Genomic DNA, 11472 nt, shown 5'->3' with positions numbered 1-11472 from the left:
CATATGTGAATTGATTTCCCCCCCCCCATCTATCGTCAGAGCTCGTACTGTTAGGTGACCTAAACTGGGACATGCTTAACACCCCGGCCGTCATACAATCTAAGCTAGATGCCCTCAATCTCACACAAATGACCAATGAACCTACCAGGTACAACCCCAAAACCATAAACACAGGCACCCTCATAGATATCATCCTAACCATCCTGCCCTTGAAATGATCGCTGAGATCCTGGTTGAAGACAGCAGAGGTGTATTTGTTGTTGCCATCCTGTACCTGTCCCACAGGTGTGATGTTCGGAGGTGTACAACACCTGCACAAGATCGGTACATCCGAACATCACACCTGTGGGACAGGTACAGGATGGCAACAACAACTGCCCGAGTTACACCAGGAACGCACAATCCCTACATCAGTGCTCAGACTGTCCACAATAGACTGAGAGAGGCTGGACTGAGGGCTTGTAGGCCTGTTGTAAGGCAGGTCCTCACCAGAAATCACCGGCAACTACGTTGCCTATGGGCACAAACAAACCGTTGCTGTACCAGACAGGACTGGCAAAAAATGCTCTTCACCGAGGTCGCAGTTGTGTCTCACCGGTGGTGATGGTTGGATTCGTGTTTATCGTCGAAGGAATGAGCGTTATACCGAGCCTGTACTCTGGAGCCGGATCAATTTGGAGGTGGAGGGTCCGTCATGGTCTGGGGCGGTGTGTCACACCATCATCGGATTGAGCTTGTTGTCATTGCAGGCAATCTCAACGCTGTGCGTTACAGGGAAGACATCCTCCTTCCTGCAGGCTCACCCTGACATGACCCTCCAGCCATACTGCTCGTTCTGTGCGTGATTTCCTGCAAGACAGGAATGTCAGTATTATGCCATGACCCAGCGAAGAGCCTGGATCTCAATCCCATTGAGCACGTCTGGGACCTGTTGAATTGGAGGGTGAGAGCTAGGGCCATTCCCCCCAGAAATGTCAGGGAACTTGCAGGTGCCTTGGTGAAAGAGTGTCGTAACATCTGACAGCAAGAACTGGCAAATCTGGTGCAGTCCATGAGGAGGAGATGCACCTCAGTACTTAATACAGCTGGTTAACAGACACCAGATGCTGACTGTTAATCAAAAGATTTTGACCCCCCCTTGGTTCAGGGACACATTATTCCATTTCTGTTAGTCACATGTCTGTAGAACTTTATGTCTCAGTTGTTGAATCTTGTTATGTTCATACACATTTTTTTAAATAAGCGCAGTTCACAGTGAGAGGACGTTTCTTTTTTTGCTGAGTTTATATACCGTAATTTCCGGACTATAAGCCGCTACTTTTTTCCCACGCTTTGAACCTTGCGGTTTATACAATGACGCGGCTAATTTGTGGATTTTTCCCGCTTTCACAAGATTCATGCCGCCAAAAAACTGAGCACCGTCACATACAGTGCCTTGCGAAAGTATTCGGCCCCCTTGAACTTTGCGACCTTTTGCCACATTTCAGGCTTCAAACAAAGATATAAAACTGTATTTTTTTGTGAAGAATCAACAACAAGTGGGACACAATCATGAAGTGGAACGACATTTATTGGATATTTCAAACTTTTTTAACAAATCAAAAACTGAAAAATTTCAGTGCAGCAAACTCTCTCCAGAAGCTCAGTGAGGATCTCTGAATGATCCAATGTTGACCTAAATGACTAATGATGATAAATACAATCCACCTGTGTGTAATCAAGTCTCCGTATAAATGCACCTGCACTGTGATAGTCTCAGAGGTCCGTCAAAAGCGCAGAGAGCATCATGAAGAACAAGGAACACACCAGGCAGGTCCGAGATACTGTTGTGAAGAAGTTTAAAGCCGGATTTGGATACAAAAATATTTCCCAAGCTTTAAACATCCCAAGGAGCACTGTGCAAGCGATAATATTGAAATGGAAGGAGTATCAGACCACTGCAAATCTACCAAGACCTGGCCGTCCCTCTAAACTTTCAGCTCATACAAGGAGAAGACTGATCAGAGATGCAGCCAAGAGGCCCATGATCACTCTGGATGAACTGCAGAGATCTACAGCTGAGGTGGGAGACTCTGTCCATAGGACAACAATCAGTCGTATATTGCACAAATCTGGCCTTTATGGAAGAGTGGCAAGAAGAAAGCCATTTCTTAAAGATATCCATAAAAAGTGTCGTTTAAAGTTTGCCACAAGCCACCTGGGAGACACACCAAACATGTGGAAGAAGGTGCTCTGGTCAGATGAAACCAAAATTGAACTTTTTGGCAACAATGCAAAACGTTATGTTTGGCGTAAAAGCAACACAGCTCATCACCCTGAACACACCATCCCCACTGTCAAACATGGTGGTGGCAGCATCATGGTTTGGGCCTGCTTTTCTTCAGCAGGGACAGGGAAGATGGTTAAAATTGATGGGAAGATGGATGGAGCCAAATACAGGACCATTCTGGAAGAGAACCTGATGGAGTCTGCAAAAGACCTGAGACTGGGACGGAGATTTGTCTTCCAACAAGACAATGCTCCAAAACATAAAGCAAAATCTACAATGGAATGGTTCAAAAATAAACATATCCAGGTGTTAGAATGGCCAAGTCAAAGTCCAGACCTGAATCCAATCGAGAATCTGTGGAAAGAACTGAAAACTGCTGTTCACAAATGCTCTCCATCCAACCTCACTGAGCTCGAGCTGTTTTGCAAGGAGGAATGGGAAAAAATGTCAGTCTCTCGATGTGCAAAACTGATAGAGACATACCCCAAGCGACTTACAGCTGTAATCGCAGCAAAAGGTGGCGCTACAAAGTATTAACTTAAGGGGGCTGAATAATTTTGCACGCCCAATTTTTCAGTTTTTGATTTGTTAAAAAAGTTTGAAATATCCAATAAATGTCGTTCCACTTCATGATTGTGTCCCACTTGTTGTTGATTCTTCACAAAAAAAAACAGTTTTATATCTTTATGTTTGAAGCCTAAAACGTGGCAAAGTTCAAGGGGGCCGAATACTTTCGCAAGGCACTGTAATGTGACGTAAATCGAGCACGCTCAAACTTCCCATAGTTCTGATTACGGTAGTCATTTTGTCACCCTCATCATGGCAAAGACACGGAGAAATGCATATGATGCTGCTTTCAAGTTGAAGGCGATCGATATGGCTGTTGGAAAAGGAAATAGAGCTGCTGACAGCGTGGAGCATTGTCAAAAAAGACACAGTGACCAATGACTTTCTTGGTAGGTTACTGTTTACTACTATTTTTTAAATTTTTGTTACAAGCCGTGTTTCGTTTAAAAGCCTATTTATTTTTGTTACAAGCCGTATTTCGTTTAAAGGCTGTGTAAAGTTCATTTGTTTCAATGTACCGGTAGGCACCTGCGGCTTATAGACATGTGCAGCTTATTTATGTACAAAATACATTTTTTTTTTTATTAAGTGGGTGCGGTTTATATTCAGGTGCGCTTAATAGTCCAGAAATTACGGTGCATATATTACTGTCCTCTACAGTACATTTATTTTATGCTGAGTGGGTCATTCTCACCTGGTAGCTCATATAAGTAGTTGAGGATGTTCTCCCACTCATCTGCTCCCTTTTCCCAGCAGCTTAGCAAAATGAGTTGCGTTGCTGTACAGGTGTAAATGGTCAATGCAGTCAAGGACCAAACCTGATGACCCCCTGAGAGAGAAAGAAATATAAAGTGTTAAAACAGCACATTTTCAAACAAAAACACACAACTACAGAACACGTATTTTGTTGTGGCTATTCTGGGGACATTAGATTCAAGGCTAAATAAATCACCATTACCTACACTGTTCTTCAGTGCTCGCACACTTTTCTACCTAGCCTCAGGTCTTAGCCCCTCCCCTTGTGTCTGGAGGTAGCCAATCAAATCCTGCAGACTCATGCCCACTGTCTCTAGTGGCAGGTTGAAAGAGGGAACGTTCCCCTGCTGACTAAGACCATCAAGTCTCCTAAAAACAGGAGAGAAGATTGAGAGAAGATTGACAACATTCAATCAACCATTTCTGCATTTCCAAATGTATAAATTTTTTGTCCATGCCTTCCTAATTGAGCCCAAATCTTCACAAACTACACAATGGCTCCATCATGTACACTCTTTACTAAACCAATCACACTGTTACCTCAGCTAAATCCCTCTGGGGGAACCCAGTTAGCCAGGTTCCCTAGAGGGCTGTGTGGTGGCCTGTTTGATGAAGTGTGTGAAGAAGAGGACTGTGCTGAGGATGAGTCTGGTTGGGTGGGACTCTTCTCTATGATAAAGGGACAGGCTCAGACCGTCATCCATGTGACACTCACTGTGCATAATAACCAAGAGAAAAGGTCATGGGACAATGTGACAACAAAACACAATACAGTACACAGTACACACAAAAGTCAACAAATTAAAGATGGGAAAATAAGCACATGTCAAAGTAATGACTCAAATACTGAGTAAGCCTACAGTGTAATGAAGTTCAGCAGAAATCAGTGCTGGAAAAATACATTATATTACCTTGTGCTGCACCCCTCCCAGGCAGACAAACTTGGCATTGATGGCTTTGTAGGTGAGCTACAGACCAAAGTCCACATGCTGGACGTAGCACATGGAGTCTTCATACTTGATCACTGTGGCAGCCATACCATCTATGTGCTTCTTTGGTCCATACTTCAGCTTCTCCTAAAGACTAATGCGGAAATGTGATTCTAATCAACAACAACATTTTACCAATCAATACCACTGGGTATCAGATTTTGCCTATGTGTTCGGGGTAGACAAAGAACAGATAATTTGTCATTTGACCTCTGACCTTGGAGGGTCGGCAGCAGGATATGGACCTGACGTCGGCCCTCCCCCTGTCCATCAGGTGAAGGCCTCTCTCCACAGTCAGACTCAGGTACCTCCCTGTGGTGACATGGTGGAGCCGGAATGGCTGACCTCAGCGTGTATGGCTACTGCTCAATCAGCTAGAGTTCAGTCGGCATGCAATAAGTGCATGGAGCTATGGTAATAGCAGTAAGAGGAGGGAGGAATGCTGTCTGCACTTAGATTCTTTGAATATTTTTGCAGTTTGCAAACAGTTTTACCTCTCCTCTTACCGCTACCACTCCACTGGACCAAATACAAGTGAGCGCATATTTTACAAACACAGATACACATGACTGCACATGGCTGCATCTTATGGGGTGTGTATGAGGGGTATGAGAAAGAGATGTGACAGACTTACGCAACACGCAGTATCTCCAGCCTCTAGAGAGAGCGGGCATGGCTGGGCTTCACCGACCTCGTGTTTGTCTTCACCGACCTCGTGTGGCGTTTCAGGATCGTGACTAATGTAGACCTAGCTGCAGCTTGTGGTCCTTTTAGTCTGATACGTTCACATTTAACTCAATCTTTTATACCCTCTGGTAAAAATGTCATGCTGTCATGCTCTCTGGGCTCCATGGGGTGTGGCTAGTTATGAGGCGAGGTATCATAATTACTATGATCTCGTTAAGTAACTAAAATCACAATCCTATTGTCACAAACATTCTGTTTAGCCTTGATATTTTCTACACAACATAAAGGATGTAAACCTGATATACGCAGTGTAAAAGCTCTTCAAGTTACAATATTTTCATTATATCATCTTTATATTAATATTAATGACATCACAAAATAGACATACATTTTCCATACTCCATCTCTCATCATTTCTAACATTTGGATGTTGAAATATATTGTTTGTGTCCCCCCTCTCCCGCTGATCCACTGTCCTAATCTTTGGATCCTCACAGGACAGTCATGACATAGATATCGTGACGAGATCCTGAGGCCCTGTCACAACTTCCGCCGTTTGGGCAGTGTTCGGTGGTCGACGTCACCGGGTTTCTAGCCACCGCCGATCCACTTTTCATTTTCCATTTGTTCTGTCTTTGTCTTTTCTCCCCTGGCTTCACTCAAGCAATTACTTGTTTATTATTTAACCCTCTGTTCCCCATGTTGTGTTTGTGATTGTTTATTTGTAATTCGGTCCGTGTTTGTGGGCTATCATTGTTGCCTTGTATATTTATATTTTTTGAGTAAAGTACTTTGATTACTCATATCTTCTGTCCTGCGCCTGACTCCCTACACCAACTACACATAGGACCCTTACAGGCCCATTTTTGTGCCATTCATCCGTCACTATCACCTTATGTTTCACAATTCCTGGAAGCTGAAAATGTCCACATTGCACAAGCCACAATCAACAGCCTGATCAACTATGCGAAGGAGATATGTCACGTTGCATGAGGCAAATGGTGGTCACACCAGATACTGACTGGTTTTCTGATCCACGCCCCCAAAAAATGATGTATAATATCTGTCACCAACAGATGCATATCTGTATTCCCAGTCATTTGAAATCCATAGATTAGGGCCATTCTTTTTATTTTCCAATTTACTAATTTCCTTATGTGAACTGTAAGTTTGAAATTGTTACATTGCGTTTATATTTTTGTTCAGTATAAGTTAATGAGGCAATACAAATTTGATGTGACTAAAATGAAAGGGCATTTGGTTGACTAAAAGACCAACTGTTTTCATAATTTTGACAATAACTACACAAAATCATTATTCAAATGGCAAAAATGTGACTCTATTAAATTTTAATCAAAATGACTAAGTCTAGACTCAATTTAAAAAAGAATGCCAAAATGAACACTGCTTAGATACTACTTCAACATTGTAGCAAAGATTCCTTTAAAAAGTGCACACCAAGGGAGTCAGGTCACAGCCATATAAGGAAAGCAGCCAGGCTGGAACTCCTCTCAGTGCCCAGGGCATGATGCCACTGTGGTGTCTGATCCCTGCCTCAACCTCCATTCCACCCTACTATGAGCAGCCTCTGGACTTTATGAGTCACACTGCACAGTAGAACCACTTAGGGACCAAACTGAGTAAGGAATAGGGCTGGCTGGGGTGAAGAGCTGGCTGGGGTGAAGAATGTCATTTCCACTCAGGCCATACATTTAAAATTGTCAATATCCCATGAGATTTGAAAGGTTTTGAATTGTTACTGAGCTTAATCTTGCATTGTAGAGTCAGGTCAGGGCAGGGCAGGGGGATTGACTTGGCCCATCTCAAGTTCTTTGCAAGCAGAGATAAGGGCCACAGCAAAATTAACTGCAAACTTAGTTTCAGAGATTTCCAGCTTGGGCTGAGAGACCAAAATGCCTGAAGCAGTACCTGTCACCACGGCCCTAAATAGTCCATCTAAGCACGTGACTGTCTCACACAGCATCAGCCAACACTCCACCAGTGACATGTCTTTATCAAATGGCTGAGATACCAAGCCATGAGTGTCACGCCCTGACCTTAGAGCTTTTTATGTCTCTATTTTGGTTTGGTCAGGGTGTGTTTTGGGTGGGCATTCTATGTTCTTTTTTCTATGGTTTTGTATTTCTTTGTTTTGGCCGGGTATGGTTCTCAATCAGGGACAGCGGTCTATCGTTGTCTCTGATTGGGAACCCTACTTAAGTAGCTTTTTCCTACATGGTGTTTGTGGGTAGTTGTTTTCTGTTTAGTGTTTTGCATCTGACTGGAGTGTTTCGGTTATTCACGTTGTTATTTTTGTTTAGTGTTCAGTTTAAATAAAAAGTAATGAGTAATGCGCTTCGGTCCGATTCCTCTTCATCCGACGACGACACCCGTTACAGTGAGAGGATGACTCACAACCATAGAGAATGATAGGCCTCCGTTATCTCAGTAGAGATAATATATTTAAACACAGAAAAAAAAACTAACATTTCTACAGTAGTAGGCTAATGTTTATTTAGAGTTTGTAAGAAAAGTCAGCAAGTAATTTGCAAGAGTGACTAAAGAAAAGGGATAAATGGTTGTTATTCACTCAAATGAGAGGAGAGCAATAGAGAGAGTGACATTCTGTAATTTACTGTCTTTTCTTAGCAAAATAAAAACATGTCATGGTATCGTAAAAATAGTAAGTTTTAAAGGCTCAGTGCAGTCAAAAACATGATTCCCTGTGTTTAATATATATTTCCACACTAGGAGGTTAGGAGAACTGTTTGAAGGGAGAGCTGTTTGAAAAAACGCCTAAAATGTCAGCCTGTATTGATGGGATGACATAAACGGGCATTAAATTAGTTAATAAAACAATAACAAATAGAGTTTCAAACCTCTCTGCTAATAACAGCTAGTTTTTTGTTTCCCCCTTCACACTCAAACCACTCCCAGACAGTCCTAGCAAAATTATTTATTGAGGAATGTTAAGAAACTTTTTTAGTAGATTTGTGACCATTTTAATTTAAAACAATCACAGTAAGGTACTTAATTGTTACCCAAAAATGTTGTGATTTTGAGAGAAAAAATCTCTGCATTGGACCTTTAAAAACAAGTAATAGCCATTCAACACAGTCTAATAACTTTCAAATAGACAAACAATTAAACAGTTTCATAGTGTACTCAACTCTCTATCATGAAAACGAAGGTTTGGCTTTTGTAATTCTTTATAAGTAACTTTCAAAAGAGTGTGTGACAGTGGGAAAGGGTGAAGAAGTAAAAGTGTTATCATACCCCTGACCATTGTGGCCGAAAGTACCAGTGATTATTTTACGGTAGTCTACTGTAAATGGTTATTTTTCTGGCTACCGTATCGATACCCAACATAGTGTATGCGGCACACAACCTTACTCTCCCGCCAATGCAACCACTTGTGTTAAATTCTCATTAGCATTAACCTACTTACCGTACTTAGAAATTTGATTTTATCTTCGCTTTCTCCCGATTCAGCCATGTCTGAAAATGTAAAACAGTTCACTGTCTGTAGAAAGCATAGTTGAAAAATAATCAGTGAGATGGACCGACTCTCATTGGGTGGCTCCTTATCATTCTGACCCAGCGTGCGCTTGGCAGGCTACAGTCCACCATTTGGGGGGAAGGGTACAGATCTGGGGAAGGGTACTAAAAAATGTCTGCAGCATTGAAGGTCTCCAAGAACACAGTGGCCTCCATCATTCTTAAATGGAAGAAGATTGGAACCACCAAGACTCTTCCTAGAGCTGGCCACTCGGCCAAACTGAGCAATCGGGGCAGAAGTGCCTTGGTCAGGGAGGTGACCAAGAACCCGATGTTCACTCTGACATAGCTCCAGAGTTCATCTGTGGAGATGGGAGAACCTTTCAGAAGGACAACCATCTCTGCAGCACTCTACCAATCAGGCATTTATGGTAGAGTGGCCAGATGGAAGCCACTCCTCAGTAAAAGGTACATGGCAGACCACTTGGAGTTTGCCAAAAGGCCCCTAAATGACTCTCAGAGAAACAAGATTAAACTGGTCTGATGAAACCAAGATTGAACTCTTTGGCCTGAATGCCAAGCATCATGTCTGGAGGAAACCTGGCACCATTCCTACGGTGAAGCATGGTGGTAGCAGCATCATGCTGTGGGGATGTTTTTCAGCAGCAGGGACTGGGAGACTAGTCAGGATCAAGGGAAAGATGAACAGAGCAAAGTACAGACATATGTTTGATGAAAACCTGCTCCAGAGCGCTCAAGACCTCAGACAGATGCAATGGTTCAACTACCAACAGTACAACGGCCCTAAGCACCCAGCCAAGACAATGGAGGAGTGGCTTCAAGACAAGTCTCTGAATGTCCTTGAGTGGCCCAGCCAGAGCCCGGACTTGAACCTGATCGAATATCTCTGGAAAGAGCAGAAAATACGCTCCCCATCCAACCTGACAGAGATTGAGATGGTCTGCAGAGAAGAATGGGAGAAACTGCCCAAATACAGGTGTGCCAAGCTTGTAGCATCATACCCAAGAAGACTCAATGCTGTAATCACTGCTAAAGGTGCTTGAACAAAGTTCTGAGTAAAGGGTTTGAATTCTTATGTAAATGTGATATTTCAGTTTTTTATTTGTGATAAATTTGAAAACATTTCTTAAAACCTGTTTTTGCTTTGTTATTGTGCGGTATTGTTTGCATATTGATGAGGGGAATAAACATTTTAAGCAACTTTAGAATAAGGCTGTAACGTAACAAAATGTGGAAAAAGTCAAGGTGTCTGAATACTTTCCGAATTCACTGTATGAGGAGAAAGCTGAAGTCTCTACTCAACTGTTGATGTTTATCCTCTGTCTGATTCCTAGTTCATCCACTAGAGAGCAGTAGGAGATCACATGACATCTCTTGGGCACTTGAAACAAATTGTGTCTGGTTTGGGTAGTGAGCCTGACATCTTAAAATGAACTTAGCGATCAGGGCTTTCAAGTTCAACTAGCTTTCAGTCTCACACCAGAATAGAGGTTCATCCATGTTTCTGAAATGTTAAATTTCGAAGTTGTTGCTAATGTCAAATTTCAATTTGTTTAAGATTAAGTTTTGGCATTAACTACACATTTTTAAGGATAGGGTTAAGCTTAGGCATTAACTCAGAAATCATAAGGTTAGGAATTAACTCCGAATGGTTAAGGTAAGGGTTAAGGTTTTGGATAGGCTTAAAACAAATATCTCAAAAACAACTTTCTTTTGCTGGATTCGAACTTGCTCAAATGTCCAAAAGACATCAGCATTTGTCAGTGATTAATGGGAACTGACTTAATAAATACCCCTCTTTGTCAGGAAGTGTGTGCTTGTGGAATATATGCCCACTATCCTCACATTTAAAGAGGTGGTGTCAGGTAACTAGGGTACGTTATCCCCACTTTTGTCCTACATTTTGGCACAAAACGGCTCAATATAGCCTCTCTGGGCTCATAATCACACTCATACAGTAGCCTTTGACTGCAGGAATGCTACCATTGAGAGCCCTTGCCCTGCCAATCTTATCAAATGTAGGATATTCACATCAGATTTTGCAGATCATTTTTATTTGATTATATCCATGTTTGAATTGTGACTGTCATTTTAACTTTCATATAGCCAACTTTAATCAACTTCAATGAAAGGAAATATAGCTTTTACAGATTAGGCCTAAAGAATAGAAAAACACAATGTTGTATTTAACTGCACCCTTTTATTATGTAAAGAAAAACAAACATCAGTGATGATCAGGAAGAGGGTTTATTGAATAATCAAATCACTTGAAACTACAAAGTTTACTGTCAACAGTCTCTCAAACGGTCAAATGTTTCTTTTTGTTGCTTTGGATTGAATAATACATGGATTCTCTTCTCCCTCCCTGTCTTCAAATGGGAAATCCCAACTGCTTAACAGGGGGCAGGCTGAGAGACAGGCTTAACCCTCTGAGGTTTGATTCAAAGTATGTAGGAATCTCATAGGATTTAAGGAAATAAGCAATATAATCAAAGAGGCAACGTTGTTCCAAACTCCTTATGTTCTCAAATAAGAAAATGTAACAATGATTTCTCTTAGCTTTGGGTGTGAGAAATATACTGTACATTGTTTGTTAACTGTTCAACCTATTATTTTATCAATCAATCATAGCCTATCTACCTAGTTATTTATATATTTATATATATATATATATATATATATATA

At 41.7% G+C, this 11472-nt stretch overlaps 1 long non-coding RNA gene across 2 annotated transcripts; it reads right to left on the bottom strand.

Annotated features, from left to right (window-relative positions):
• Nucleotides 1–803: 803 nt before the first annotated feature.
• LOC110502522 lies at nucleotides 804–8950 on the bottom strand. 2 transcript variants are annotated; one of them, XR_002470339.2, is made up of 5 exons: nucleotides 4504–8950; nucleotides 4133–4306; nucleotides 3795–3961; nucleotides 3531–3665; nucleotides 804–849 (listed from the first exon to the last, which is right to left on the bottom strand). It is a non-coding gene; the product is annotated as an uncharacterized LOC110502522 (long non-coding RNA). The 2 variants fall into 2 exon arrangements; XR_002470338.2 differs by having other exon boundaries at nucleotides 4133–8950.
• Between the last annotated feature and the right edge of the window lie 2522 nt (nucleotides 8951–11472).

The sequence above is a fragment of the Oncorhynchus mykiss genome, chromosome 23 (assembly GCF_013265735.2).
Source record: "Oncorhynchus mykiss isolate Arlee chromosome 23, USDA_OmykA_1.1, whole genome shotgun sequence".
NCBI lineage: Eukaryota > Metazoa > Chordata > Actinopteri > Salmoniformes > Salmonidae > Oncorhynchus > Oncorhynchus mykiss.
The sequence above is the reverse complement of the archived record's forward strand: the minus strand, read 5'-3'. Positions and strand labels throughout refer to the sequence as shown.